Source organism: Myotis myotis, unplaced genomic scaffold (genome assembly GCF_014108235.1).
Source record: "Myotis myotis isolate mMyoMyo1 unplaced genomic scaffold, mMyoMyo1.p scaffold_m19_p_1, whole genome shotgun sequence".
NCBI lineage: Eukaryota > Metazoa > Chordata > Mammalia > Chiroptera > Vespertilionidae > Myotis > Myotis myotis.
In genome coordinates this window covers 200,276,038-200,302,914 of record NW_023416313.1, presented here as the reverse complement: position 1 = coordinate 200,302,914, position 26,877 = coordinate 200,276,038, and the positions used below count along the sequence as shown (strand labels likewise).

The window sequence follows — 26,877 nt, the reverse complement described above, 5'->3', positions numbered from 1 at the left end:
GTGTCTCCTTCCTCCTCTCCTTGTGCCAAGAGCTTCTATGAGCTTTGAAGCCAATCCTTTCCACTCTGAGACAGTGACAGCCCAATCAGGACATCCTCAAGAAAGCAAGTGGCACTGGGTGTTGTTTTTTTTTTCCAGTGCCATATTGTAGTTGTATTGTACAACCAGATTTCAGGTACCTCTCCTTCAATTTGGAAGTTGCAAAGTTGATTGAAACTTGGCAATCTGTTTAAATGCTTGTAGGCTCTTCAATGAGGCTTGCCTACTCTAGGTGAGATGAGTCAGTATGGCTTGGTACTGGATGTATGTTGGAGGAGCAGAGCTCCCAGGGCAGCAGCCACTGTCTTTAGTCACAGATATAAGCTCCAAATTCTGTCTAAGCAATGAAGGAGAAGCCTTTTAAGACTTGTTGGAGAAAACACATCTTCTGTGTGGTCATCTCTTTTCACAGCCTGGAATTCTCCTGAAATAGTTTCTAGGTTATGGCCCCATTTAGACCTTCTCACACAGTGGGCATTACACTTCTACTGCCTCTTGTAACTCTCCCCATTGAACCTTCTTATGCTGGGTCCTCTGTCCTCTTTCAGATAGATGGCTGTGAAGAAGAACACAGAATGACTTTCCCCAGGATTTGCAGCTTATGGGAGGGTAGACTTTCCGGGGCGGGGGGGGGGGGGGCAAGGAGGATGGGGATGAGAAAAGAGAACCTTGTCTCTGAATTCCTGTGGTGTCCACAAACAATAAGCAGTGGCAGGAGAAGGTGTGAAGAACAAAGGGGGAATATAGAAGCAGGGAGGGGTGGGGCGGGGGGGGGGGGGAGGGGTGTCAAACTGCTCCAAGAACCTGCTGAAAACATTTTCAGTGGGAGATGAAAACATACACTTCCAGAGGAACTCATGGAAAAGGGGATCCATAAATCCGAAGCCATAGATGAGCTTCTCCCCAGGTCCAGCCTTGGGACAGAGCTTAAAAGAGGTTGGGTTCTGCTGACAACAGAGCTGAGTGTCATTCAGGAGACTCTGCTCTTGTCCTTTCAAATTCTTCCTAATAATGTGACTTCGGGCAAGTCGTTTAGTCTTAGCTCTAGAACTAAATAGTTTCATCTGTAAAGTGGGAATAACAACACTTTTCTTGCAGGGAGGCAGGGTCAGATCTTTTTGCAGGGCCTCCCAGCTCTAGGATTTTCTGTACCATTGACATAGGCCACTCAATGTAGGTCATATCTGCACCAGCCAAGGATGGGACAGGGGAGATTGTTTCCTGAAGTGAAATAGCCACTGACAAATTGATTTATTAGCACTCTATTTAGTCATTTTGCTGGGAAGGATAGTCATTTGTTAGCGTAAGTAAAAACATGTGCCATCCGGAGAATACGATCCATTTATATGTGCTCTGGGGAGAGTGTTTATACATACAAATGAAGGACAGGCCCTCGCTGGGAAGACAACTCCGTGAGATTTCATACACGTTTATGGCAATGTCAGTATATAAGAGGTTACTGTCAGGCATTAAATCACATCAAGACCACAGCATTGGCCATAATTTGACAGACTTGTGGTTCCTTTAGTTCAGTACCTATCCACCAGCGGCACTGAAGGGTAGTTTTTGAGAGAGCAGAGGCTTGGCTCCAAATTCCTTTGTCCCATTAATAATCAACTGTGCACCTAGGATCTCTGAATAGGCTAAACTTTGCTATCTGTGTTTTCAGCTTGAATGTAACTATGCTTCATGGATGATCACTTCTAGGTGACATTGGTGCTAAATGTATCTCAACCTCCACACATTTGAGATTCTGGTCCAGGTATTCTAGGATTTGGTGAACAAGTCTATGTTCCCATCTATTCCTGTGCATTATTTTTTAGACCTTCGTAGACTTAGACTACCCCTTTGGTCTTCTTCATTGCAGAAGACGGAGTCCACAACCTGCTAGTCTCTCCTCACATTGCACCCCTCTTCTTGATACTTTAAATTTTACTGGAGGCAGTTTAATGTAGCAGAAAACCATGGACCCTAAATACTCTGGGTTAGGGTGTTGTCTCAACTATAGATTTAACCATCTAGTTTGGGGGAATTTTATTAATTTATGAGATTATTTTGTCATTGGTAATAAGGGGGTAGTAATGTTTCTTGCAGGACTGTTATGATGATTCAAGATATTGTATGCACTGTTCCTTGTACATGGTACGTGCTCAGTGAATGAGGCCATTGGTAGTAATATCGATGAATTAACAGTATTCTTCGGGAGACACCGTGGAGGTGATAGTTGCTTGGATCTCTATGCGACCCACATTAATAAGCATGCTAGTTTTGGGCTGTCATGAAGATTCCTAGTCTAAACTCTTAAAATATTAAAGTATTAGAGCCAGAAAGGACCATAGAATATCTTGAGAGTGGTGTTCCTTGGATTTTAATGTGCTGATGAACCACCCACAGATCTTGCTAAAATGCAGATTCAGTTTCAAAATGTCTAGAGTAGGGCTTGAGATGCTGCATTTCTAACAACCTCCTGATGCCATTGGTCCCAACTTGAAACCCTCAGGATTCTTAGACAGAAGCTGTGCGATGCCTGCAACAGTGGCACTTTCTCATCCTTCCCTCTTTATGTAGCTCTGTTAGCCTGGTAGCATTGTCAGTTTTGCCCCCACCACACTCCTCTAAATCTGTTCAGGTAAAGCTGGGCTTGTGCTCTATCAATAACATTGGATCTGTGAATTCACTTATTTGGCTTTATGCTTTCCTTCTTCAAAGACGGTGAGATTGCCAAAACTGGTTTGGCTCAGTGGATGGAGCGTCGGCCTGCGGACTGAGGGGTCCCGGGTTCGATTCCGGTCAAGGGCGTGTGCCTGGGTTGTGGGCACATCCCCAGTGGGAGGTGTGCGGGGGGCAGCTGATCGATGTATCTCTCTCATCGATGTTTCTAGCCCTCTATCTCTCTCCCTTTCTCTCTGTAAAAAATCAATAAGATATATTTAAAAAAAAAAAAAAAAGACGGTGAGATGGAAAAACATGAACTTTGGAGCTTGACAGACAGTGGGAATCCATCAATCACCAGCTGTGTAACTTTGAACAAGTCTCTTCAACCTGTCTGAGTCCCAGATAGTTTGTTGGGGTGATAGGAATCATGGTATCTAACCTGCAGGTGTGTGATAAGTACTACATTCAGATATGAAGAAAATGCACAACGCTTGCTCGTAGAAGGTGCTCAGACATGCAATAGATGTTCATTAAACATCTGCTGTGTGCCAGGTACATTGCTAGGGACTCTGGAGATAATAAAGACAAGCTGGCATCCCAGCTCGCAAGGATCTTCTTCTCAGGTGGAGAGGATACAGGTATTCAGACAGGTTGGGAGAGGCGTATGCTTGAGATAAGTTCAATAAAAGAGGAATAAAATACCCTTGTTGTATGCATGACACCACTAAAGTTTTCAGAGTAACCATAGGGATAGTAATGAAGTAGGTGACATGGGGGTGGGTACATGATTACTTTAAACCCACATTACAATAAACTCTTGGCATTTGAGAGGGATACTATTGAGAAGAACCCCTACCTTTTTGACTACCACTGCTGTACACGATGAGAATCGTGGCCTTTGAGCTGACAATAGTAAAACCTCGCAGGGTTGTGGGTTCTGCCAGCACGTTAATCTCACTCACTAAACACGTGACTAGCCCAGGCTCATGGCATGCCGCTGCAACATAACCGATTACTGAAGTTCATGGACATTTGGGGTCTCTGGGAGTAGTCAAAACCACAGATGTCAAATATGCAAATGCCCAGATCTGCTGTAATTAAACAGCTTAGGCCTCTTTTGAAGAAGAATGGTGTATTAGCTGTGCCACATATTTTCCAACAAAATTAGACTGTTAAAGCTGGAAGGTGCCTGGCCGGAATGGCTCAGTGGCTGAGCATCAACCTATGAACCAGGAGGTCATGGTTTGATTCCCAGTCAGGGCACATGCTGGGGTTGCTGGCTTGATCTGCAGTGTGGGGCGTGCAGGAGGCAGTCAGACAATGATTCTCTCTCATCATTGATGTTTCTATCTCCCCCTCTCCCTTCCTCTCTGAAACCAATACAAATATATTTTAAAAAATAAAAATAAAACATCTTGTGGGAAAAAAAAAGTTAGAAGGTGTCTGACCTCCCATTTTCACGAATGATGAGGCTGGATTCAGAGAGGGAAAGTGACTTGTCCAACAGCTATCTATGAAAGAAAGAGTTGGAAAGGCGTTTTTAAAGGGCACAGACTTAATATCTTCGGACTTTTCCATTTTATTTTAACCCATCAGAAAAATACTAGCGTTGGAAAGGATATGGAAATTCTTGGAGGGAAGATGCTCTGGAAGTACAAATCCAAGAATATTATGTGACTAACATCTTAACCAACACTAAGAATATATTATGCACTATTTTAAATCTCTCGCTTCACCTTGAGACTGTTCAGAAGGAAAATATTGAACCCATAGAAATTAAACACACACACACACAACTTTAACTTAGTGATCTCTTACTGAGAAAAGGGGACATCTTTCAGGCCCTGCTGGTAAACTGCAGGCAAGCCTTGTTCCATGAAATAATGACATGTTTTCACAATGATGCAGGCCATTCTCCACCAGGGGGTTTGCTCCCTGCCGTTTCAGCCCTTAGGGACCTTTCCATCAAAACTTTAGGGAAGTCTGGAGTGCTCTGGACACTACGTAAACATTTTCCAACTTGTCTGAAACAAAGGAGGCTCCCCCCCCCCTTTTTTTCTTTGATTCAGCAGAGTGTTAGGATCTTCTCTTTCCTGCCACCCATGGAGGTCATTTGCCTTCAGAATGCCCTGTCTGTGCTTGAGAAAAGCCATGAGCTGCAAGCTGTGTGAGGGTGGGAGTCAGATGGAGGTGGCGATCATTCTCTAAGGGCCAGTATCCTCCCTTTCCCCTTGCCTCTGCCTCAGTGCCCGACTTCCAGTGACAAGCTCTGTCCCCAGCTTTAGGTAGCCAGTCGGTCAGCAGGACCCATGGCTCCATGGAACTCGTGGTGGAACTATGTATTTGGCTTTGAGTTGTCCTGAAGAAGGGAATCCATGTCTATGCCAGTTGCTGAATGGGGGAACTTAGCACAGTGGACATTTCAAGTGGGTTGTTCAACGACAGTTCTTCTGGGCCTAAAGGACTGATCACAGGCTATGTGGCCTTTTTAGCAGAGCTGTGGATGTTATACCCAGAAAGGTCCCACACCCTGATAATTTTTCTTTCTTACTGAAACTGTAAAAAATTATAGCAAAGAAGGACATATTCCAACTCCAGGATCCATAAAGCACCCCAAATCTACTTAAATGTTATATGTCTGCAGAAATCACTATAAGCCCAGAGCCTTCCTAGTTCATTTGTTTTAGGCCTAAGGGTGCAGGGTCCTCAGGCAATACTGGATCAGGCAGCAAGCACCCCTCTCCCTGCCTTGGTCAGGAGCCATATGCATGCCCGCCCCAGTCTTCTCACATGAACTCATCCTCTGGAAAACTCAGTGTTGCAGGGTTGGAGATCCCACGAGGGAGAATGTCAGGTTGGTTTCAGGAGAAGGCACATTGTGATTGACCACAGGACTGGCCAGTGAGAAAATGAAACAGGCTGATGCCCAGCGCAGGCCCTCCTGTGCACTGCTTGGAGAGGTGCTAGTTGGGACTTCAGGCAGTAATAATAAAGGGTACCGATGGCGATTCTGCCACGGCCTTGCTCATTTTGTCTCAACTCCTGGCTTTAGGTCAGAGTTTCCTCATTCACTCACAAGAGTGATGGAAAGGGACACTTGGGCAAAGTGATGCGAGTGAGTGGGGAAGACTCTTCCATGTTGTCCAACCTTTTATCATCTTCCCAGATGTATTTGGGTGGTGTATGAGCACTCGTTCCTTCTCTACCTTTTGGTTCTGCCCTGCCCGCAACAACTCCATAAGGAAGGTAGTAGAAATTCAGAACTATGGTCTTCAGCTTATTCACGGTGTTGTTTTCTTGTTGTTTTGAAAAAGAGAGACTAAATTGTGCTTCCAGAACCCAATAGGAAACCCTGGCCTAGAGCCACTAGGATATAATTGATAGTTGGAGAGAGAACGCCTTGATGTACAAATAGAGCAAACTCCCCATATTTAAATTCTGCACAGTCCAGAAGCATTTGGGAGGAATCAAATGCTTTGCTACGTGACCATGAAGGAAAACATAGGATAAACATTCTCAGGTGGCAAGATAGTTATCATGCATAGGAATTATATTCTCACCCCTACCACCTATCAGGCACCCAGGTAGGAAATTACCTGGAGAAGTAGAGTAGAAGATCAAGTTGAAAGTGAAACTTACTTATTATGGAGGAATTTGCTTTTATGAAAACTATGTGTGTGTATTATATTTAAGTTTGGCCATTGATGTGGCACCATCCTGACCCATTCTACCTATGGATCCGCATGCCTAGACACAGCCTGGTTCACCTGTCCCTGCCTGAGCCCAGTTCATTTACCACTTGGTTGTTAGGTTTCACAAACCCAGTTATTTGTGATACTGACAACACTCTGTCATACGTTTGTTTGTTGGTTCTTTCAAAACAAGTGACATCGTGATGGTAACTTAATACTCAGAATACGGCAGTAGAACAAACTACAGATTATGGAAGACTAATAGTGCCCTTTCTCCCCAGTAGTCCATCTTTCTCCAGAGCTCGTGGTCTTGATTTGTCTCCCTGTTGGTTTTCTCCTTGTGTAACGCATGTGAGTTCTCCTTGTGAACCCCCCTACCACCAGACCCCCTCTTTCTGAACTGTGGTGATGTGGGGTGTACTGTGCCACCATCACGAGGGCTAACCATGGCCTTGGCTGCAAGTCTTCATGTCCGCAAATCTGTATTTCCCTGCTCATACTTTACTTTCTGTTTGTGTACTCTTCTCTTCCTCTCTCTCTCTCTCTCTCTCTCTCTCTCTCTCTCTCTCTCTATATATATATATATATATATATATATATATATATATCTCCCCCTCCCTCCCTCCGCCCCTCCCCCTCCCTCTCTCCTCCCCCCCTAAATGCCTCCTGCTGCATCTTTTCTTTCTCTACTGTATATGTTGCAGGCACTGGTGCTGTGGTGTCCAGTCCTGCTCACACTCAGTGCCTTCCTCCCCATTTCTGCTAGTCCTGTCTCCTCTTTTATTCTTATTCTGGTCCCTATAGCTCCTTTCTTCACTATTGGCATCTGTAGTTGGGTTGCCTTCTGCCCACCGTCTGATCTACGATTTTCTTGAGTGATCAAGAGTGAGCTGTGTATCCCTTAAGAAAGCCCATCATTTCAACGGAAAGAACTATCATCACGATAATGCCAAGAAGACTGATATCTCCCAGGAAACAAACCACTCCCGGTGGTGCTCTTTTCTCCTTCACCACAGAGTGTTTGCCGATTGGATGTTAAGACAAGAAGGTTGAGTTGTGAGGATCCAGCATAGACTGGAACTGATACTAGAAAACCATCAGAGGCTGAGGGTGCCCTGGGACCACCTTCTCTTTCTGATGTGCTCTCCCCTGGGTCACATGGTCTCTGCCTCCTAGCATCTTTGCTTCTCTCTGGGGCCTTCTCCCTCATGGTTTTCACCTTGCAATACCTCTGTGACAGGCAGTCCTATCTCACAGCTTCTCCTCCATAATGCTTTCAACTCCTACCCGGAAAGATCTTTCTATTCTTCTAGCTCAGATTCTCAAGAGAGAGAATCTGACTCTCCTCCACACTCCCCCTCTCCCCCCCCCCCCCCCCGCCACCATTTCCCAACTTGGCCATGTGAAGGCCACTGGCCAGATACCTGTCAGTTGCCCTGTGTCAAGCCAAGCCCCTCCCTGCCCCCCCCCCAACCTGACAATAATAAGCCTCAATAATCCTCTCCAAGATACTGAGTGGTAGGGTGGAAAATGAAGTTGTCATGGGGATTCCATGGTAAGCTACCTAAGTGGTTGTATCTGTAAGTGGTGCGCAATGTCACTTAGAAGGAAGTTCCTTCTAAGTAAGGTGGGATAGTCGTCTATCACCTCGACACAGACACATTATATGAGGTTTGCAGGGCCTCAGAGAGAGCATTGATTTTACAGGCGTCTATGCTGAGGCAATAGGCTGGAGAATGAGAAGAATAGCCACCTCTGGAGCCTCCAGCCCCATCAGATCCATCAAGCTGACCACTGATTCAACAGCCAAGATTGAGCTAGCCTCTGCCTAGATCAACAGAAAACATGCCTAGGGCCTGATGCTCAGTGACACAAATCTCAAGGCTACCAGGGTCATTTCTCTCCCTCTCCTGCTCTGTCCTTTCCAGGACTCTAGCGTCAGAAGGTAATCTGCTGTCATTCTCAGGTACACTATTTGGGGACGGAGTCACTTTCAGTGCCTCTTCCAGGGTTTGGGTTTCCAGAGCAGCCTATGTTCCAGGCAGAAACAGAAACTTCCCCTGTCACTCCTCCTCGCCAAGGTTAGACGACAGCCTTCTCTGCCTTGCCCCTCCCCTGCTGGACAGCTGGTCAGCTGGACTTAGCTGGAGCCAGCAGGCACTTTATCTTTGGTGCTGTAACTTGATGCTTTCTCAGGAACTCCCCGGAAGCCAGGGCATTCTCACCTCCAGGTGGCACAGGTGTGACGTCAGGTGCCCATGTCCCAGGGCACAGGCTGGAATGTACAATAGAATGCCTTTTATGTCCGATAAGTCAGATAGTAGTGGCTGTCCAAGGGCATCTTGAAAAGGATTGTTGAGGCTGTGTCTGGGCTCAACTGTGCATGCGAAAAGAAAAGGCCAAATACCTGTCAATGCCAGTCTAGGGATGAGAGATGGAGAGAACTTCATGAGATAAAGAAACGAGGAGTCTCCATTATTAGCATGAAGTGGCCGCTATCCTGCCAATACTGGGCTAATCCTAATGGGGAAAATGCATCGACTCACACTCTTCCTCATCCTACACAACACAGGGTGAATCCACAAGGACAGACATTCCTATTGGACACATGAAGCAGACAAGTTCCTAATAGACCAGAATATTCCAGAGTCCCTACTGATCTAGTGGGTTTCATAAAGTTGACCAGCGGTTCCCAACCAGATCCATACCACAGACCATTTTATCTGCCCTCCTCATGGAACCCATATTTTAGAAGATTATGAGCTGAAAAGTAATTAGATTTCCATTGTTTTCATAACATATAGCAACAGATGACTAGTGTTACTCTAGTGAGTTAATATAGTTCTAGCCAAAGCAGAGAGAAATGACATTTTTAATTTTTATTTTCAATATATATATTTTTGAGAAATGACATTTTAATTAACCCATGTAGACTGCTGGAAGAATATATACTTCCTCTTTTGGGGGGGTTGGGGAGAGAGTAGAATGAACATAGCCAAGGGCCAACTTTCAAAGGAACTAACGGATGTACAATGCTTTGAAAATTCTGGAGTCTAGTTGTTTAAAGTGGTTTTGATGAGAGTGGCCCCAGGGGGAGAGCATAATATTCTAGAGAAATATCAGGATCAAGGGCACAGTGCTGGTTACTTGGGTTTTACCACTGTTCAGATCTGGGGGCGGGGGGGGGGGGGGAGGAAGAGAGAAGATTATTGTGGTTATTTTTCTTAATAAAACGTCTAATATTTATATGAAAATATAAAAAAGTATAATGATATTGTTATACCTTTAGGGTTAATATTACCATTTTCTTCAGATTAGGTAATTGAGTCTATGAAAGATTAAATAATTTACCCTAGAACAAGGAACTTTTAAGAGTTAGGATCAAAACCTAGATCTTTGAAATCATGTGATTTTTCTATTGTGTTACATATTTTAGCATCAGAATAAGGTATGGAGGCTGAAAGCATCAGGCTTTCCTCCCCTCATGTGGAAGAAGCTAAGAGCGTACCTCATATCTCTTCCTTAACAGTCAGACTGGTCTTTCTTCTTAATCCAGGGGAAACTAAGCCCAGGGAACTTGGCAAGGGCCAGTGGATTCCTTGATGCCCAGCTCAGAAATCTGGGTTCACCACCCTGGATGGCTGACACAGACCCACCCTTGCCTCAGCCAGCGTACAGAGGGTCCTTGTTGGTGTCACTTCACCATCAGAAACTGCCAGCAGGCAATGCTTTGCCCTGCTGCCTGGGAAACAGGGCGAGGCTGGCTCAGGCCCATGGGTTGAGATTCAGGGGGTCTCCTTTGATGTGTCCGTGATATCTGAAGGCATCCAGGATCAAGGGTTTGAGGGGGTGATGATGGAAGAGAGCAGGGGGCATCTCAGTGGCAGCCCCTGGAGAGCCCGCGGGTGCCCTCCAAATCAATGAGGCAGGAAGCAATGGGAGAGCAGGGTGGGGTTGGGGGGCGGGGTGCCCTGGAGGCGGGTGTCAGTTGCTGAGGATCCAATTAGCAGACTTTTGTTGAGCTCATACTGTGGGCTGAGCACAGTGAGAAAAGGCACAGCCCCTGTCCTCAGGGAGTCCCCAGTCTGGTGGAGAAGAGGAGTGTGAGAGTTGCTGTAGAAGAGGGGAACTCCGAGGGCTGTGGCCACACACAGGCACTGCCCCTGCCTTTGGTCGGGATTCCTTTTGGAGTCATTCAACTGAATTTAAACCGGAATCATTGCACACCCCTCCAGTCAACCAGAAGGACGTGAGTGAATGGGCAGTTGGCTTTGGCTTGTGCAGCACACACAGCTGTAGGTAGAAGTTGGCCTCAGGAGGAAATGGTCCCCAGGAAGACCATATCCTCAGACCACAGCCGCGCCTGGTTCTTCCCCGTGTCCCTCCAAGCCTCATTCTGTGTCCCGTTATAGCAGGGGTGAGGAACTTTTTTCTGCCATGGGCCATTTTTATATTTATAACATCATTTAAGGCCATAAAAAATTATCAACTTAAAAATTAGCCTGCTATATTTAGTCAAACATTTAATTAATTCACCCCGAATGCCTTGGCAGGGCCAGACCTAATGATTTCTTGGGCCTTACACATCCCTTGGTCTGGATGTTCCCCACCCCTGCATTATAGGGACACACAAAAAATGTCTTCTGAATGAATAAATGAGTGAATGAATGAGTGAATGAATGTAGTGAATTCCTGGCATGCCCTCTGGCTCTGTACCTCCTCCAGGTTGCAGCAAGCTCAGGGGACATGGGACTAGAGAATATACCCCTCAAGCACGAGGACCAAAGGGCAGTCACCATCCTCCATTCTCTGTGCCTCCTCCTCTCCTCTCCCAGTTTCAGGAGCTCAGCCCCCTCCACTCCCCCGAGCACTGTGGGCTTGGGAATCCCTGAGCAACTCCACAGCCTGAGCCCTGCCCCACACCAGCTCCTCAGAGGGTCTGTTCCTGGGCTGCTGGGCCACCTCTGAGCCCGGCTGCCTTTGATGCTCAGGGGACACCCTGTAATTCAATTAGGCGCTCCTTCCAGAGAGCATGTAATTATGTCCTATCTGGGCCTTGTAATGACAGCCCCCTGCCACTGTGCCCTGCTCAGCAGCCCAGAACCTTTTGCTGGGAGGGAACTAATCTGCTTAGCTCAGATTGGATGCAGTTCTGCACAGCCCTTCTCCAAAGGCCTCAGAAACGGGTCCCCACTAGCAGAAATAGTCGCCTTGGGGGACCATGAGGCTTTTTGCCCTGAGCCCTCCTGCCTGGGATTGTCTGGGAGGCCTCATGGCCTGAGCTCATACTAACCCTCCTAGGGTTAGAGGGGAGATGAAAGGAGAGATTGAAGGCACTTAACTATTTTTCATGTAGCTTGGAGGGGGAGGGGGAGAGGATGCAGAATGAGACGATTTGAGTTACCTGGCTTTTTACCTGGATAATTCAAATGGTGCACTTTGGAAGAAAGGCTGGCTGCTGTGTTTTGAGCTACGGGGGAAGTTGCCTTTGTTCTCTGCGCGACTTTCTTAGCTCCTTTGGGCTTGATTTCTGTGAAATGTTTTAGATGCAGGGGCAGTGCCTCAGTCCGCCATGGATACCGACTGCTCAGGGTGGTCCCCCCTCACCTCCCACCTGCATGGACCCCTCTTCGTGAGAAGCTCAAATTCTTTCCCTGCTGTTGTGTGGGATCTGCCAAAATGCCACTGATGAGCTGTCCTGGGTTGAATAGAGTCCCCCCTCCAAAATTCACATCCACCCAGAACCTCAGAACGCTACCTTATCTGGAAGTAGCCTTGCAGATGAGCTTAGTTGTAGGGGTGGCCCTTGATCCCATGCCTGGTATCCTTACGAGAAGGCCATGTGACGACAGAGACGGAGACGCAGAGTGATGCAGCTACAAGCCAAGGGACACTGGGATTTGGGGCAAATGCCCAAAGCCAGGAGAGAAGCATAGAGTAGACTCTCCCAGAACCTCTGAGGGAGCCATCAACCCAGCTGACACCTTGATTTCAGACTTCAGCTTCCAGAATAAATTTCTGTTGTTTTAAGCCCCCAAGTTTATGGTAATTTGTTAGAGGAGCTGTTGGAAATGAATACCCACTCTCTGCATGATGCCTTGTGTTGACTTCAGTGCATGGAGGACCTCTCATCGATGGCCAAGGCTGAATTCTGAGCTGTTGGCAACAATGCCCAGTGTGTAGTTAAGAGTTTCCATGGTGTAACTGGGGAGGCAACTGAGGGTCCCATTCTCTATATCCTCTCTCCCTTTGGAGTTTACTGATCTTTGCAGCTGGTCCAGAGATGCAGGTTTGCTTGTCCCGAAATGCGGGTATGTTACCTGCTTCCCTCTGCAAAGTGAGGCAAGCTTGGCTGGGACACGACTGAAAATGCCGTGGGCAACTTAAGGGCAAGCAAGCCATGGCTGGCAGCACTGACAGCTGAGTAGGGGACACTGAGTGAATAATGGGGAGCTGGAAATATTGCTTTATCGTTTGCACAATGCAGTTGCCAATAACCAAAGTGTGAGAGCAGCAATGTGGGTAGAAGCCCACCTACACATAGGTAACAGAGCAGGGCGATTACATGCTCGGACCAGGTGTCACACAGACCATGTTGGCAACTGATTGGTGATGTGATCTGGGGAAAGTTACCTAGCTTTCCCCTTTACTCATCTAAATAAGGCGGATAATAGCATAAGGTTGTTGCAAGGACTGAACACGACTATAAAGCATTCAACATGGTGTCGAGCCTAAATTACTCATCAGGTGTGTCATGTGCTTGTCATTCATTAAGTAGTTAATGGAATCTTGGCCACGTCACAGCTGGTCTGACCTACGTGGGCCAGTGTTTTGCGCAGTTTCCTTCAGCGATAATCCTGGTCCCTCCCTGAGCCCAAGGTGAGCTTTTAGGAAGAGACAGTTGATCTAAAGATAGAAAGTCAAAGAGTCTTGTCTGCAGGAAGGTGGAGGGGAATGCCATCTTTCTTTGACAGTGTCAGGGAACATGACAGGCTGCTCTCCAAGGAGAGAGCAGCCCCAGGCCAGGGTAGAAGGTGACCTTGAGGTTGATTCCTCTACATCCTGAGGTGGATTTGTTTGGGAGTTGAAGGGGAAGAAAGAAGGAACGTAGAGAGAGGAGGAAGAAGGGCAGGGAGGAGGGTGGGAAAAGTCTTTATTGTCGTGAGGATAATTACATGTGAAATCACTTGCCAGTGGGACACTGGGGCTGGGACGACTGTAATAATTACAGTACAGGCTCCTGAGGGCTCTTGGGCAGGTCTCTGAGCAGCATATAGGTAGTGTTGAGGCCTCTCTCACTCAAGTTGCCTTCCAGGCCCCAGGGTACACCATCTACCCCAGAGCCTGTTGCTGATCAGGAAGCGTAAATAGAACAATTACCATTTCAGAGTGGAGTCCCACCTGTGGGCTCCCGTGATGCAAACCATAAGCCTATAGGGCCTGGGCGCCTGCAGATGGAGCAGCCTGCTCTTGGTGGCTGTGATCTGGAGCAAGACAAGCAATACTCCGCCTAGTGCTGTCCAAGGTGCTGCGCCTTCCCCGACGCCGCCCGAATTAGGAAGTTCATTGACCAAAGGATGACATATTTTTCATCCTCGTTCTGGATTTCCTAGTCAGGGCCTCATACCTTTCTTTTTCATCCTTGTATTCGGAGATGACTCACCCTTGCCTTCATCTTACGTAAGCAAGACAGTCACCTACTGGGAACATGGCAATGGTCATATGCCGTGATTATGTTATAAGGCAAAGGAGAAGGGATTTTGCAGATGTAATTAGGGTTCCTAACTGGTTGACTTTTAAGCCTTGACTTGAGGGGAAATCATTTTAGGGGGACCTGACCTGATTGGATGAGCCCTTTAAAAGAGATGAGAGTCTCTCTCCTGCTGGCCTTGAAGAAGCAAGGCGCAAATTCTGCAATGGCAAGGAAATTAATTCTGCCAGCAACCATTAGAATTTGGAAAAGGATCCTGAGCCTCGGGCAAGACAGCAGCCCCGACTGACATCTTGACTATGGCTAAGTTGTGACTACACTCTTGATCCATGGGAACCGAGAGGTAATGGTCAATGTTGTTTGTGGTAGTTAGTTACACAGCAAGAAAAAACTCATACAGTGAAGGAGTGGCAGAGTCAGGATTCAAAGCTGATGCTCTTCGCCTTCATGACGTGTAATACGACAGTTTCCTACCTACCCTTCCTTTTGTTGTTCATTTATCCTGCAGTCTCTGTGATTTGAAATATCATAGACAGCCATTCTAAGTCATCAAAATTATGCCAAAAAGTAGAGTCAATTCTTGTAATTTGCAATAGTTATGTTCCATAGTCATTGAAAACAACGGAATTAGTGAATACTGAAGCATTGCTCATGAGGAAATACAGAGTTAGGTTTCTGTGAGCCTCTGGTTGCAACGTTTTCACTAACTGATGAAACCTTGTTTTAAATGTGTTTCTGTTTAGAGGCACTTTATTTAATATATACCGTTGGCTAGTTAACAGTAAACTCACAGCTACAGCACTATAGATCATGCCCGAACACAGCTCATCTAACACCCATATTTTCTCCGTAGGCACATCAGACACTAGACAGCACTTCAGCACTATGCTTGGGGGCCACTTTAAACAGCAAAATCACCACCACCAACCAAAGACCTATCAAAATATGAAAAACACGGCACTAAATAGACTGCAAAAGGCACTGGTTTACAGTATGAGATGGAACAAGAAGGCAGAGCATCACAGTGGTCGAGCTCCCCTGGGAGCAGGGAGTCAGGTGACCCAAACAGTATATATACAACAGTTAGGTTATTTGTTCCCTCAAATCTTTTTCTAATGTTTTTTTTTTTTTAATAACCATATTGAGGAACTAGATAAGGGTCAGAAGTAAGGACCCTTCTCCCTTTTCTGTTGCTGGGCCTCTTTGGAGAGCATTTATCCCCTCAATAATATTTCACAACTCTTCTAAGGCACCATTAAAAGAGGGAAACTGAGTCACTACTGATTTAAAAACAAACCTGTTTGCCCATCACTCTTCACTAAGAAAAAGAATAGTTGAGGGAGCCGGCAGCCTTTTGAATACAGGGATTCAGTCCCCCTACCCTCCAGCCTTGTTGCAGACCCAGATTCCTGCCAAGGGTAGTTCAGCTTCAACTCCTTGGCCATGGCATCATGGATGTTACAGATCTCCTGAGCTGCCCATAGTGGGGAGGCATCCACAGCAGCCATTATATTTCAAAGATTGCCAAAGGGGTGATGCCCATGTGGCTAGAGCTGGGTGTGGGTTGGCCAAACAAGATGCCCTTTCTTCTGCCTGTGGTGAAGGATTGCAACCGGGTCCAGCTGGTGGTGACTTTGAGACACACTTGTGTTCCAGAGGGCACCTTACACGTAGCCTCCGATTCCGACACTGGGGCACGCTGTCATCTGGCTCTGCCCTCTTTCTACTCATCTGCTCTGCCAGCTTTGCTGAGCGCCTGTCTTCGTGCCCCCTCGTCAGTGACATCGGAGCCCTTCCCTTCTTCCTACCCTGCTAACTGCAGCTCATTAGAAGTCAGTGGCAACAGCTGTGTGTGCCAGGCAGCGGCAGCTGTGAGGCCGAAAACAGGGCCTGGGATTTGGTGTTGGGCGACAGGGTGGTGCAACGATTTCCTGAAACAGGTGAACTCATTTGTTTCTTTTGTCCCCCTCTCCCCACCGCACTTTCACTGCACCAAAGGAAAACAGAAAACAGTGGTCTGTTTGGCAATGGGGCTGCCTTTGGGTACCAAGCCTGCCATCTGTGGGGGACCCTACTGAATCATCAGTCAGCAAAACAGGGCAGAAACCTGTGTTTCATAGCTGGCACAGCTGAGCAGCATCTCTACTGAGGGGGCTGGGGAATCTGTTTCCTTCATGAAGAAGTTAAGTAGCACTCCTGATTCCGTATTTAGAAGTGCTACCTAGGAGCGAGTGTGCGTGTGCAGGCGCCGACCAGCCCAGCTGCTCCACTGTCTTTTCCCCGAAGTGACTTGTTGAATTTAATCACAGAGATGTATGCATCCAGAGACTTGAACTGAAGGTTTAGAGGCTTTGTGTCAAATTGACATGGAAGGAATTTGGGAGTGGATGAGGGATTCTTCCCTGATTCTTCTATTCTACAGCCAATAAGCATTTACAGAAAGCTAAAAAGAAAAGGAAATAAGGCTTAATCTGAGAATTTCTGTGTGTCATATGAACCGCATCTTAGAATGAAAACTCTGCCTTTTCACTTCACAACCAGTGAGTAAATATGATTAGTGGGTACCTAGGAAGTTCAGGGCACTGGGCTAGAAGGGGTTACCCAATGTCTTCATTTAGCACAGCCCCGCTGAGCTCCTGACCCTCGCCAGCACTGTGCCTGGGGCTGCCTCTGAAGGTCATGTCAGAGAGTGTCAGGCCTCACAGAGCTTACAGTTTGTCAGGAGATATCAAGCAAGCGAGCCAACAAAATGATCTACCATCTTAGAGACAGTCCCTAAATTCATGGAGTTCACCGTCTTATTAGGAAGGTAAGACATCCACCCATGAGCATGGAAGAAAAACAACTATTGATGACAGTAACAGAAGAAGGCGATTGACAACTGAATTACACAGACAGTGATGGCTATAAAAATTCACCAAAAGAGATCATTACAAGCTAGGGGCAATCCTAGAGACATCTTTTTTTTGGAGATAAGTTTTGAGCCAAACCTTGAAGGGTGGGAATTACTTTTGTTTTTTGCTTCCTATAAAAAGTCTTTGTGTCAAATGGAGGTGAAGGGAAGGAGAGGTTGTGGTAACAGAAGGAGAAAGATTTTTCTGATATCAGAATCTAGCTCTTTATGCCTGAAGGTATTTTTTCAACCAGACGTGAGTCTGTCATCTCTGCTTAATGCTTTGTCACACAGTGGGGGTACAGGGACTGTTCTGACACAGCCCCGGTCCCTGTGTAGCTCACAGCCTGGGGGTTGGGCAGAGACACACTTATAAACAGTGAGATAAGTACAATGAGATAAGTGCTCTATGGGATGGATGATCATAGTGTTGTGGAACTTACAGGAAGGAATGACTAACTCCGGAGGAGGGACAGTGAGAGGGGCATGGGTGCAGGGGGAGAATTCACAAAGGATAAGCAGTTGGGTGCTGTGAACCATGTCAGCAGCTAACAGCCATGTTACGTTTAGAATCCAGATAAAAGGGGATAGAGCTACTGGTTCTCAGCGGAGAGAGAAGGGGCGGAGTAGCTGTGGGATTTTTAGAACACTCAGGTTTTGCAGGGGCAAAAGGAGCAAGTTATTGATGCTGTTAGAGCTCACATCAGCTATGGGATCTCAAATTCGAACACTCAGGTGGGCATGAGTTCAGCTCTTTCCTGTGGGCGAGTGGTTCTCAGCCTGACTCCTCTGTACAATCTCTGCCTCTAGAGATTCTGATTTCACTGGGCTGAGTTGGGCCCAGGCTACAGTATATTTTAAAAGCAGCTCAAGTGACCCTAATACATGGCTAAGGTTGAGAACTGCTGCTCTAGAGTATGCTCTCCAGAGGTGCTCCCAGGCCACCTGGGTTTAAACCTTCAGACCACCATGTAGTGACCTTGACCAAGTTACTTAAACTTCCTAAACTTAATAAATCCTTAATTTTTAAAATGGGGACAATGACAATGGTAGGACCTCCTCATGGGATCATTGTGAAGTTTATGTACATGGAGTAATTCCAAGCTCATGAATACATGCTCTCTGGTGCCGTGGGCGGGGCCCTCAACACTTAATGTTTGAAACCAAGGGGAACAGTGAAACATTAGGAATTTTATGCCACCAAGTAAATAATCTGAGACGACTGTTTAGAAGTAAGAATCAATTCCCAACAGCTCTCATCTGAGGACCGTGGGAGCTGCGGAGGGACGAGTGTGCCCCACAGAGTTACCCGGAGGTAGGTGGGAACAGAATGAAGCTCAGGAAGACACTTCAGTGTCACTCATATTTGTGCTCAATGATTAGATCATTCAATGAGTGCAGACCCCAGACCAAAACTTTGTTGGTGAGGCAAAGACAATGAGTTAATTTTGCATTCATTGGGAAAAACTTCTAGAACTGTGCTTTTTTTTTTTTTTTTTTAGGGAGCAAAAGAATCTAGATTATGTTTAATCTAAGTCAATGTGTAGGGCAGAATCTTGCCCTCTAAACTTGATGGTAAAATGTCACTTAAGAGAAAGAACAAGAGGACCCTCCAAAAAAACCCTAATATCTAGAGAACTGCTTTTGAGTTAGGTCTTCGGGGGAATAGATTCCACTCATAAATGAGTAGATTTCTATCCAGGCCAATGACCAGAAGGCAATATGGGATTTCATTGTGTTTCCCAAGAGAAAATCCAATGTCATTCCTGTGTTGGTCTTTGGGAGAAATCAACCAGCCTATGCAAGGTTGGTTTGGGTCCGAGAATGCAGCCTCAAACTAACTCTAGCAAAGAATTACCTGAATGTCTTATACATAAACTCACACATACTTGTGTAGAAGTTAAGTCATATTTCAGGGAGCCCTGTGGTCAAATGAAGAATCTTTCAGAGATAAAGCAACATTCATCTGCCCTGCCACCCCCATCGACCCCACCCTACTTTCACATGAATCTGAGTTGTTGATGGATTCTAGCTTCTTTTCTGGTCTCTGTGAGAGTGGGGTATAGCATCTCCCAAAAAGCCCAGGGCTGACTGTTGGGGAGATATTGGAAGCCTGTCTGTTCATAGCAGTTATATGAGTCAATCGAAAAGTTCTCCTACACATCAGACCTGCTTCTCTCGTGGGGTCCCTGCAGTCAGCCCTACCCTGGCAGGGGCAGCAGCTGATTTCTCTCTTTGGACACACATGGGTCTGCGTTGGCCATTAGATGCTGGGCTGGACTCTGTGGAGCTGGGCTCTATGGCTGGGCTCTTGCCATTGGTGGTAGGGAAGCCATTGAGAAGGACCTACAAATCCTAGGAGTAGCAGTCAAGTGGGCACCTTTTTCGGAGAAAACAGATTACAAGATGAAAGAAAAGCCCACTATGAGGTCAGCCAGGTAGAGGAGAGAGCAGATATAAGAAAGGTACTGAGTTTCTGGGGGTGTAAGAGGAGGGTATCAGGGATGGCTCTATAGCAGTGGTTCTCAACCTGTGGGTCGCGACCCCTTCGGCGGTCAAAGGACCCTTTCACAGGGGTCGCCTAAGACCATCCTGCATATCAGATATTTACATTATGATTCATAACAGTAGCAACATTACAGTTATGAAGTAGCAGCAAAAATAATTTTATGGTTGGGTCACAACATGAGGAGCTATATTTAAAGGGCCAGGAGGTTGAGAACCACTGCTCTATAGGATGGTACTATTCCTAAAATCGTAGCATTTAACTTCTCGTGGTGAACATTGATTGCCGCTGGTGTCATATCTGAAGCCTCACCAATCTTCCCACTAAGTCTGAGGAGAGGTTGTCCTGTTGACAAGTGGTTAGGAGGGGCCTCACCAACTCTTTGGTCCTGTGACGAGCTCCACAGACTAAAACAAACAAGTGATGTATTTATGAACTTCTGCTTTGGAGTCTATTTTCCACCGACAGACAGTAGACCTGACTGAACTCGAGAGCTAGGGAGCGCAAACCTCCAAACTGTCCTTTATTAGCTACACATGTTTTGGCAAGTCGCCTAACCCCTAGCACTAGAACTCAGGAGTTAAGGCTGTGCTTTGGAGACAGATGTCAAGGATCTGAGTCTTGGAGCTTTCATTTCCTAAGTTTATCACTTTGAGCAATCTATTTAACCCGTACACTTCTATACTTTTCTACCTATAAAATGGGCATACTCGTATCTATCATATAGATTTGCAGTACGGTCTAAATAGGATAATACACCTTGAATACACTTTGAACAGTGTCTGTGCATGTGGTAAGCTCTTGACAAATGTTAGTTAAGGCCAGTCAACTACCCCACCAGCAAAGAAAACCTGTTAGCCAGGATTGATGGAAGGAGTCCATGAGAGAATACATTTAAAGTACCTAGTACCACGCCTGACAGAGTATTTGCTCAATAAATTAGTTGTTGTTACGATCAGCATTGTTATCATCCTCTTTCTCCTCCATAGGCCTCAGTTTTCCCAGCTGTTTCACAGACAAACATCTCAGCAGAGGCATTGCGTTGGGCTAGATCAGCCGTGGGCAAACTACGGCCCGCAGGCCGGATTCGGCCCGTTTGAAATGAATAAAATTAAAAAAAAAAAAAAAAAGACCATACCCTTTTATGTAATGATGTTTACTTTAAATTGATATTAGTTCACACAAACACTCCATCCATGCTTTTGTTCCGGCCCTCCGGTCCAGTTTAAGAACCCATTGTGGCCCTCGAGTCAAAAAGTTGCCCACCCCTGGGCTAGATGCTCCAGAGCATAGAGAGAAGTGGGAATATGGTTCCACCCTTAAGTAGCTTATGGTCTAATTAGCAGCGTATGATGTAATCAGATGGGAAGGAAACTAAACATATGCATAGCAGTTTGTGGGAAGTGCCTAGTGCTGCAGATAAAGGATTCAGTTTGAAGATCCTATTGATGCTACAGGAGATAAAGGAGGAGGGTGCACCTTAAGTGAGGCTTTCAAGAAAAGGGCTGAAAGAATTAGTATTAATGTATTCCTGCATTACCTACCAGGCCCTATGCAAAAGTGTTGTCAAATCCTCACAATGCCTTGATGGTAGGTACTATGCCCATTTTATAGAGGAGGAAAAGGAGGAGGCTTAGACTCATTCAGTCATTGGCCCACAGTCCCAAGGTGAGATGTGGTGCAAGAAAAAATCCACTGCTGTCTTGCCCCTCATCCATGCTCTGAGTCCTCCATAGTGTCTGCCTTTGAACACATCTGGAGATCAGTCCACAGGAAGGAATGGGATCAATGTTCTGCTAAAGTTGAGAGCACTGGTACCTATTCCTGTGTGGCGTTTGGCAAATTATGTATTTTACTGCCATAGACCTTGGTTTCTTTGTTCGGTGAGGATTGTGTATCACACTTTACATGGCTGCTATAAGTACACAGTGATATAACCTATGTGTAAGTAGATCATTACGCAGTCTGAACTCAGGATGTATATGGGACAGTTTTATCTTCATTCACTGTCTCCAGAAGCCTTATGTTGAATTGCCCTCCATCTCTGGGGCACGTACTTTAATGACCTCTTGGACAGAATCCATCATTTCCTGGCAACTTCTGTTGTTAAAATTATCTTGTCCATCTAAAGTGCCAATCTTAGCTCTCATTTGAGGATCCCTCCCCCAGCATAGTCAGGTTCATGACTCAAGGGGGGACTTCAGGAGTGATCCACTGCTTATCACTCCCCACACCCTGGTCCTTGGAGTAGCCATGGGGATGTGTGGTCGGCCCTGAGACACTGCCACCCTGGCTACTCTCTAGGCTCCAACTCCTCTGATGTTTTGGGTCAAGGTTGGGGAACAGGAAAAATGTCTTGGGTGGTCACTCTGGCTTCCAGTGTTGTGGATACAGCTCTACAGTCACTGCAGACCTGCTAGGAGAGGGGCAATCACACCTCCCTTAGGCCAGGCCCCTTTCCCCAACCTCTAGTGGGGAGGACCATTACAGCTGCCTGACCAGCTGCTGCCTGGGCAGCCTCACGGCTCCTCCCCACCCTCTACAGCAGCCATAGGAGCCTCTGGGTTCCTCTTTCATACCCTCTGAGACCCAGAGGTAGGAGGAAGGGGAGGGACATTAGGACATTACACAGCTATTCCTCCTCACCTGGCTGGCTCCCTGGGGCCACCTTCTGGGCAAGAAGCTGCAGGCATGCATCCAGTGTTCCCATATGGCCCCACCCCCAACTTTTAGGTCCACCTTAGCTCTTTTAAGAGCTCTCTTAAATCTTTGCTCAACTTAGTGGCAGTACCAAACCAACATGCAAAATATCCACTGGGAGTGAAACACCAGTGTCCTCTTCTTGGAGGTACCCCGAATATTTCTGAATAATTTTCTTGGTGCCCCCTTCACTTGTATTGGCGGGGGTGAGAGAAGGCACTTCTTTCCTTATGAAAGGAGAGGGAGAAGCCAAATATCTCCCCACTGGTCAACAGCTCAGAGCCTCTCCTGTCCTGTTCTATAGACCTGGAAGGGGGGTTCCTGGAGTGGTGGTGTTATGGGTTCACTCAGCGAGATAGACCACCAACTCAGAATTTAAATTTAAGAGCCTTTATTAAGCTGGCCAGCTGACTACAGTTACAGCACCCTGCCGAAACAGAGGCTGAACTGCAGCGCTGACTGCAAGGGTTACATTTTATTATTAAATTCTGTGGAGGCCCAGAGAAAAATGTGTCTTTCAAATTCTGGGCTCCCAATATGGAGGAAACTCTCTTTATTTATACTTTTTCCAGTCCTTTGTCTCCTAAATTTGGAATGAGACTTCCGGGCCTTCTGAGAAAGAAGGCCTGTGTGCTGGGAAGGGGCCATGAGGCCATATCTCAAGGCCTGACCTGATGTCAGTACCTTCCTATCTGTGTGTTTTAGGAACAGACAGCACAACATGACTTGTCTGGCCAAAGCGCCAGATATGCAGCCCAGCACGGTGGCTGGGAGAGGGCGTGGCCAGAGCCAGCTCAGCTGCCTTTTGCATAGTCCTGAGGGAGGTTTCTGGCATGGGTTGCTTTCTTTAAGTCTGGGGAGACTTAAGGTCTCTTTGCCTCAGCCCTGCACTCCAACTGCCAATGTTGGGACAGCAGGAGAAGTTCCATCTGACATCCTGGTAAATATGTAATGCATATTAGCATAGGGCCTGGCACTGGACAGGTGTTTTCCAGGTGGTAGCCAACAGGAGGCCTACTGTATGATTTTCCTCTTTGCTTAACCTTCGAGGAGGCTAAGACCCTTTGTGTGTCCCCACATAGCAAGACAAACAGAGCACTGAGACCTTGGCACTCTCTGCCCTGTGTCCTTATCCCACCCGGGAGTCTGGAAGACACAGCCTCGACTCTCTCACTCTCCAAGTGTTTCCTGGGGCCTGCTCTGTGCAGAGCACTGCGCTAGGCCATAGAGGCCACCTTTTCTGAACTCCAAGTCAGGACGCGTGGTTGGATTGCTTCAAGTATGGGGACCAAGGAAAGAGTTGTTGTAAGCAGAACTCATTCCAGGAGTTTGTAGTTGGTGCAGTTATGGGAGAGGCTGGCCAGGATTCAGTCTGCTTGATCTAGGTAGGTGGCACAGTGGGCAGAGCTATGAGTTCAGAGCAGGAAGAAACCACTGGTTCAAAGAAGCGTCTGTCACATCTAAGCTATTACATATGGCCGGTGGGAAGCCTGCAGGATCATTCGCTCATTCTTTCCTTCAGTCAACAATGATGTCTAAGTCCCTGCTATTCTAGGTACTGAAGATGCAGTAGTGAGCAGAGCAGGTAAGACTCCTGCCTTGAGGAGTTTACATTCTAGGGATTGAAAGCCCCGTGCTCAGCAGCCACTCTGTTTATTGGAGAAGCCATAGGCTGTTCTCCTCTCCTCCTGGGACCCATTAGGCCATCAGGAAGCTCTTCTAGCACCTGCTCCCTCCGCTCCCTCCAGGGCAGGGCCTTCAGCCCCTGGCAGTGTGAGCAGGGTCACCCCTACCCTGTTGCCTCCCTTGTCCTGAAAGCAAGATTCCAGGGAACACCTGCCATGCATTTCCCCTCCCCGTAGAGCACCAGGAGAGGTGTGTGAGGGGATTGAGAGGCATGATGGATGGGGGCACTGGGGAAATGAATCATGGCCCAGTGCAGAGAGGAGAGCGAGGAGACTGGCTTAGAGGACAGGCTGTACTAAGTCATCACTGTTCCCCCCCACAGAGGTGAATCGAAGAGCCCATTTTTCCCAGAGAGTCAAATTAACAAGGTGCTGGGCAATTTCCAAATTGGCAAAAAGTAAAAGATTGTCACCACCAGTTCTCAAATCAGACAGACTGGTGGGTGTTGTTGTTTTAACAGATCATTGCATTTGGCATCCAACCCTGAAAAAGGGGGTGACAACAAGGAGTCTGTATTGAAAATGTATCCACCTCTGAGCAAGTGGTACAAATATGCATCATTGTGTTTTCAGAAGCAAGAATCACGGTTGGCCTGGATACCAACTACCTCAATAATCACAAGGCTGAATTTTCACAAATTATGAGTTAGGAAATTGTTACTCATTTTATAAATTGGTTTACCTCAGGATTCCTTTTAAGTGGCCAGCCCCCTCACTAGTTCTAAAATATGACATGATTTATAAAAACTTGATATATAAACAGATTTTCGTGATATTCTTAGCATATGCTGATAGAAAAAGCATGAATTTCAAATCTTAGTGGCCTGGTTTCTAATTCTATTCTGATTCCAACAAAAATATTCTGTCACCTACATTGATTGGCCCTCTGTGTTTCATAGTGGGTGCTCCTTCCTTCAATACAGGGAGATATAACAGGAGGAGTCTTCAATGTAGTATCTGTCCATCCACCCATTCATTCATTAAAAGCATAGTCATTGAGTGTTTGAATGTGCTAAGCACTGTGTGAAAAACCAAGAATGTATTGGTGAACAAACTCCTTCATGACAGTGACCGTGAGCTTGGCTTAGAGTAGCAAGCCCACTTTGATGGCCCATGCCCTTATGCCGCTAATATTCTAGTGGAAGAGTAAGATAAACAAATAGCTTTAAAAAAATTGAACTACTTTAGGTCAAGATTGGTGCTGTGAAGGAATAAAGCAAGAAGGTCTGGAAGGGCCTCTCTGAAGTAGTGACACTTTAAGCAAAACCAGATAAGAAAATGCTAATTACATGAACATCTGGAAGAATAATGTTCTGTGGGAAAGGACTAGCACATGCAAAGGCCTTAAAGGAGAAATGGGCCCTACTGTGTTCTAGAACTTGAAGAAAAACCCAGTGTGGCCAGAATAAGGGTGAGAGGGCATAAAGGGGGTTCACTGGAGTAGGCAGGAACTTCATCACACATGTTCATAGGAGCCATGGGTATGCATTTCCCAGGACTGCTGTAAACAAAGTACCACAAACAAGGCTTCAAACAACCAGGAATTGTTGTCTCCCTTTTGTGGAGGTCAACAGGCTGAAAGTCAGGTGTCACAGAGCCACGCTTCCACCACAGAGGACCCTTCTTTGCCTCTTCCCCAGCTTCCGGTGGGTCACCGGCAGACTTCCACGTCCCTGGACTCACAGCTGTGTCACTACAACTTGCCTTTGTCACCACATGGCATGCTCCTCTGTTTCATAAGGTCACCAGGCATACTGGATTAGGGGACCATCCTACTTCACTCAGCTCTTCTAAATCCCAGAATTTGGCTTCTACCAGAGCTGGGTTTTCATCAGAACATCCCTTAAGCTTGTGTCTCCATTGCCCTTTTGTCAGATCAGCTGAATGGGGCATTTGGGATGATCTCCATCAAGAGGGGCCTCCTGGCTTTGGTACCCAGCATAGCATGACCTCATTGGTCCTGCCATTAGATGTGCTGTTGCCCCATCCTGGGTTCTCCTTCCCATGCATGGACTTGACCAAGATATGCTGAGTATCAGCTCCTCTTCAACCTCAATGAACCTTACTCTGAATAAGATATTGCCACTTGAGAAAATATTAAGGCATTTGCCTGCACCAGAAAGGGTCCCCAGCCCTCTTGTGGCTTTATCTGGGTGACAGTGAAGGAAGGAGTGGCTACAGGGCCCACCATCTTTGGACAGACCACCTCAGAGCTGTCATCAGGACCACTTGTCCAGCCTGCTGAGTGGAGGTTATTCTGCCTGAGCTGGGATCACAAAAGAGTTAAGCATCACTTACATCCCATTGTTTATTTTCTCTTTTCATTCATGGCCTCTTTATTTTTATTTTGAACAAATGGCAAAGGCCATCCCGAGTGAATGGTAGGTGCTATTGTTTGGTGAAGAAGGATTTCTTAACTCATGTTTTTGTGGCTTTTATTGAGTGTCAATCCTGGCAGCAAGTTAGACTCCAAAGACAGCAGTCAGTGATAAGCAGGGAGGCCGAAGGTGCTGTGAGGCGCAGGCAGCAGAGACAAGTGAATTGCTGGCTGGCCCCAAGAAAGGGATTTGAAGGTCTCATTCTGTCCTGTGGTGAATCCCCAGATGCCCGAGTATGGGCTGAGGTTACCTGTGCTCCTGCAAACACTGTCTCGTCTCTCCTCACTGACAAACAACACACACTTGCTTACAGGGCCAGGTATTCAGCAGCAAAGCAAAAAGCTGCATTTATCTGGTCAATTTGGACGCCCCTCTCGGAACACCCATTGCCAGGATCCTCACCTCATAAGGCTGCCCTGAGATGCAACTGGAGAATGGGACAAAAGGCTTCCTGTCTCCTCCCCATGTGCCTTCTGAGCTGCTCAGAGCAGCCAGTTGAAGCTGCCAGAGCTCCACTTGCTTGCCCACACCTCACACACACAATGGCGCTCCTGTGGCTGGGAGTCTGAACACCTCAATTCTTGTCTCAGCTTGGCCCTGGATTCCCTGTGTGCTTGG

General features: G+C 46.7%; 1 protein-coding gene across 6 annotated transcripts in view; it reads left to right on the top strand.

The window, feature by feature from the left end:
* SLC8A3 (solute carrier family 8 member A3) overlaps nucleotides 1-26,877 on the top strand; it is a 136,932-nt gene that overhangs the window by 28,353 nt on the left and 81,702 nt on the right. The gene's annotated exons all lie outside the window — the stretch shown is intronic.